Below are 5,120 nucleotides of genomic sequence, written 5' to 3'. Positions count from 1 at the left end.
TGTAGGTGTGAATTGAGAACATCTATAGGTGTGAATTGAGATATGCTCCTGTCCTTCCTTGCACACACACACACACACACAATAAATGAACAAGTGAAAACAATTTTAAGATTTTAAACAAATATATATGTAATTGTGTAAGAATCTGTCAAGCCATATCCAAAAATGCTTGGTAATTTTTATCATTTGGGGCTCTCACCTCCTTTTGATAGGTAATTGTAAAATTTATGAACTGCCTATTAATTATCTTACAAATATCCCCAATTTTCCAAAAAGATCTTTGGTGGGGAAAAAGCACGGGAAGTGTGTGTGTGTGTGTGTGTGTGTGTATACTAATTTACTTTTTAAGTAAATTTAAACTTAATTTAAATTTCTGATTTTTCAGAGAGTTTTCAGAAGTGACTCTACCCCAAATTTCTTATTGTATCTTTCTATTTTGCCTCAGTTTATACAGGTAGTTAAGGAAGCCCAGGACAGTAAACTCTTCAGTTCCTCTTGTCTGAAGTGAGTGTCAAAGCTAAGCCATTGGGTTACAATTTGTCGGCTCACGCTGTGTCTAGACTTCAGGGCTCCAGTTTCAGGTTTTCGTACTTTATCAATTAGACTCCCCTGCTTCCCAAGAGGGGAGCTATCAAAGGTATGTATGTGTCTACCAAACTGCCCAGCTCCAGATCAGAGAGAAGTTTCATTTTGGTCTGATAAAGGCTTATCAGGCAGAGAGAAACAAAGCAACAGGAAATGGAATGATATGATTAAGTCCTCTTCGGAGGCACTTCCTCCAGACCAGCCACCCTCACCTCGTTTAGAGGAGAGATATCTGACCTTGATCACAGAAGTGATTTCTACTTTGCTCTCAGGGAGACTCCTTAGACTCTGGGTGGCCAGTGCCCATTGGCCTGGGCAGGTTAATGGACTGTGAGCTCACCACGGGGAAAACAAGACTCCACATTCACCTCGGGAGCTTGTCAGGAATTTAAAGATGGTTTCCGAGCTAGACACAGTTAATCTATCAGGGGGAAATTGAGAAGCCTGAGTTTACCAAGTGTAGCTCTGTCCAGATAATGATAATGTACAGGGAACATTTTCCCTGTTTGCTCAACTGGAGAAAAGCCATGGGAAAGAAGAAAGAACAGCGTCAGGACAGAGAAAGGACAGAGAAAGTGAAATCAAACATAAGAGCTGCCACAGGACTCTGCCCGCCCTCTTCCCTTTCTCCATACTGGGAATGGAAGCCAGCCCTTGTTCATGCCAGGCAAGACCTTTGCCACCGGCCCACCCAACCAGCTTCAGGATTGGGAATCTGGGGAGGAAATGAAAAGACACACAGCCTTCATAAGGAAAGAGAGCCTGGATACGTGGTCACAGAATGACGTCCACAGCTGGACACCAGAGTGGGAAAACTTCCTCCAGCTGTAGCAAAAATCTGTTGTTTTCAAGACTCAGAAGCCACCAGCCTGGTAGAGTTGGAGACAAGTGGGTAGAGATTCTCTTATGAACCAGAGGTCTAGGGAGGCTCCTCTTTGCCACTGTCCTGGAACTCAGTGGACGAGACTAGTTTCCTGGATGCCCTCATAATTTTGCAGAAAAACCCATGATTTTTTTTTTTTCTGGAAAGTGTATTTTGAAGGGTGTTAGAGGACAAAATTGTACCATGGTCATAAAGGCTGTGCAGGAAAGCACAGGAGTATCATGGGGCCAGGTCCTTTGGTGTTTGCAGTTTTGTTTCAGGGAGACAAATGCCCCTGCTTTGATCAAGTGTCAAGTGTATGTGGCAAATTTCTCTGTGAAGGACCCCCTGGTATACTGCCTTCACACTAAGGCAGGCTGCCTGCAGGGAGGTGGGGGTTGGAGGTAAGCAAGCATCATTTGTTTTAAATTGCACCATGGTAGAATCCATGAACTCAGGGCTGCCACAAGCATCCTGGGCACAAAGGAAAGCTGCGCAGACTGTGTCTCTTTTGATATAGATTTTGCCACCATTGTTCCAGGTGTCTCTGGAGAGAGCTTATTTCCATATGTATAGAGAAACGGAGTGCTTTCTCTTGCCGGTTAAAGTGTCATGGAATGTATTTTTAGCTATACATAAAGCAGCTGCAGAGTGAGGCATCTTACCGCCGGGGTCGCAAGGTTTGAACATCCTTTGCCACTGAAGGAATGTTAATGAGATGATACTTCATTCCACTTATTTTAATTGCCAAACAACACTTAATTCCCCCCTCCCCCGACTTAAAAAAAAAATCAAACAAATCCCTTTATGTGTATCGCCGAGTTTGCTCTTGCAGGAGATGGGTGTCTGAGAAAGACCTCAGCCTCCTGTGTAGAAGGTTCTAGGCCTGGCCCCCTCCCTGTGCAGTAGTGTGAGATGTCAGTGCCTGCTCCCCTTCCAATAGCTCGCGGGATGCTGTGAGGAGGGAGACGCCTGTGGTTGTCAGAGAAACACGGCAATATATTATTAGATCTTTCATAATTAGGCTTTGCTGATGTGTGCCAAAGATTCAGAGCTTAATCAAAAACGTTATCACCCAGCCTGCTGCTGGAGGTGGGGGTCGGGTGGGGGGAAATCTGGAAAGCAAAAAGCTGTTCCTCCCGGTGCTGGTTCTGTAAGATAACAAAAGCAAGACAAAGGCAGACAGCTCCTGCCAGTGGTTCTGAGCAGGCTCTAGCTTTGGTTGATCATGTGACTTACGTACTGGCGGTGGGTTCAGAAAATCTGAAGCCCCTCCTCGCTCCCGATTTCTGAGTCACTCCACCGACCAGGTGCTGACTAAGGCTGTGGGCTGTGGGAACCTCATTGGATGTGTCTGCCAAGCGTTTCCAGGTAGAGCTTGGCTCCCCAGGGAGCTCTAGAAGTCCCTCCCTGGGTCTCAGCAGGTCTGCCTGGCTGCAAATTTCAAAGAGTGTATCTCAGCCCTTAGATAAACCTGGCTGATGTCCCCTGGCAGCAAAGCTGGGGGAAGACCTCGGGGACAGCCATCCTGCAGCGCCCAGGGCTGTTTGGACAAACCGTGCAATGTTTTTTCGGCCCGTATCTGGGCACGCAGGTGAATCCTGGTCCCGCTGGTATCTTGGCTGGCCACTCTCTCTCAGGCTCTGCGGGGAGCTGGGGGTGCATCCCTGCAAATGCTCCAGCAAAGCTGTGCAAACAAACCCGGCCGATTAGTTGGACAGGCTCACTGGCTCGGGAGTGTGAGCTGGCAGCCCTATGCTCTCAACCCTTTCCAGGCTGGGGTTGTCCCTAGAGCGCTCATCAAGGAACACACGACCTTACCCTCTGGATGCTGGGTGCTGGGTGTTTGTGCACCCATGGGCAGGACAGGATACTGATTCTTGCCTTGGGCTCTACATACAACATATCACACATTCATTACACACACACACACACACACACACACACACACACGCCACCCACGTTCATTACAGACAATTCAGCATTTGGGTCAAAAGCCGTGATGGCATGAGGCACAAAAATTTTGTGTTTGAGTTATTTCACCCACCTCAGAGTTGTACAAGACCTGTGTCCTCGCCTTGCACGCTGCGTCAGATAGAGGCTGGCAATTTCTGTATTTAAAGGTTCAGTTTAACTCTTATAAATAACCTGACGTTCTGAGCTTTTTGGGAGAGGCTGCTCAAACTGACTTTTCTTTTCCTCCTCTGCCTCTAGTTTGAAGTAAGAGTCAACTTGGTATAAAGAAACCTCAGGTCTCCTTTGAGGTGAAATCAGAGTGAATCAGAAAGAGTGATTACGCCCTTCTTTAATCAGAGGCTCTGGGGAGGATTTTCTTTTAAGAGAGAAGCGTCAAGCCATGCGCTTTGAAAATTACTTTCATATTTTCTTGAGCAGTTCGGAGCAGGGCGAGTTTTAAGAGTTGTCATTTGCTCTTGGATATCAGGCGGCAGCCTCAGCCTTTTGTCTGCGCCCTTCCTTCAGTGTATCCGAAAGGACTTAGCTGGCCCCGGCTTTGTTGTTCATCACACAAGCTATCAAGTGACTAATGCTCTTGGAATCTCATGGAGACATTTATTCTGCCCCTGTTGCTATGAGCCCTGTGTTCTTTTGTGGAACCTAACAATACAGGTAACATATCTAAAGTCTGACCCTGACCAAAGGAACTTGGTCTTAAGTAGCAATCGTAAAATCATTGTGCACATGTCACCGGCCTGTCAGGTCCATTCTCATTTTAGTGTTTCAAGTATGTTTGCGCTAGTGACGTGGGCTGATTAACCTGAAGTTAAAGCAGCGATAGAAAAGCTCACCCACATTCACACCGCAAGTGTTTATTAAAACACTCTCAGCTACTTGGAGGAAGCAGAAGTCCTTCAGGGAATTTTAAAAAATAAGGATAATCAATCAGAAATTATTCAGTGAGCTGACAAAAACAGTATTACAGGTCAAAACTCCACCTGTTATTTAAAATAGATGATCCTTTCTCAAGCAAGAGTTTTTCTCTGTGTAGCCCTGGCTGTCTTGGAACTTATTTTGTAAACCATGCTGGCCTTGAACTCAGAGATCCACCTGTTTCTTCCTCCCAAGTGTTGGAATTAAAGGCGTGTGCCACCACCACCTGACTGTGATCCATTTTATAAAAGATAGGTACCATCAGATTTTAACATTTTATGTTAATAAATAGCTTTTAAAATGAGCATTTCCTGTCTGCTTCCAAAAATTTGGTTTAAATTCTTCTCCGGTGCTTGGAATGTTAATTTGGTAACTAGCAGAGAAACTGGTTTTGTGTGTGTTTTGTGTGTGTGTGTGTGTTTGACACACAGAGACACAGGCTGGTCTAAAAACCACTGCAAAGTAGACCAGGCTGGCTTCAAGTTGTGGAAACCCTCCTGTCTCCACCTCCAGAGTTCTGGGATTGGAGCCATGAGCTCTGATGTCTGGCTAGGAAATATGGTTTTGTCAGAATTAAACGTGTGCTCGTTTCTTAACCTGAGACATTTAAAAATTAGTTGAAGCCAGAAACAATTAACGGTCCAGATTTCTCTCACTTATTTTTGGCTTTTATCTTACTTGTTTGTTCCCATTTTAATTAGAAAATAATACAATGACACAATTAATTTTACCTGGCAGGCTCTGCTCCACGGCAACATGGGCGTATGTGAAAAATGCTGCTGGC

At 45.3% G+C, this 5,120-nt stretch overlaps 1 long non-coding RNA gene across 1 annotated transcript; it reads right to left on the bottom strand.

Moving 5' to 3' along the window:
- Positions 1–2,511: 2,511 nt before the first annotated feature.
- LOC116071133 lies at positions 2,512–4,010 on the bottom strand. Its single transcript, XR_004110719.1, has 3 exons — positions 3,495–4,010; positions 3,005–3,134; positions 2,512–2,881 (listed from the first exon to the last, which is right to left on the bottom strand). It is a non-coding gene; the product is annotated as an uncharacterized LOC116071133 (long non-coding RNA).
- Between the last annotated feature and the right edge of the window lie 1,110 nt (positions 4,011–5,120).

Source organism: Mastomys coucha, unplaced genomic scaffold, assembly GCF_008632895.1.
Source record: "Mastomys coucha isolate ucsf_1 unplaced genomic scaffold, UCSF_Mcou_1 pScaffold22, whole genome shotgun sequence".
Classification (NCBI taxonomy): domain Eukaryota; kingdom Metazoa; phylum Chordata; class Mammalia; order Rodentia; family Muridae; genus Mastomys; species Mastomys coucha.
The sequence above is the reverse complement of the archived record's forward strand: the minus strand, read 5'-3'. Positions and strand labels throughout refer to the sequence as shown.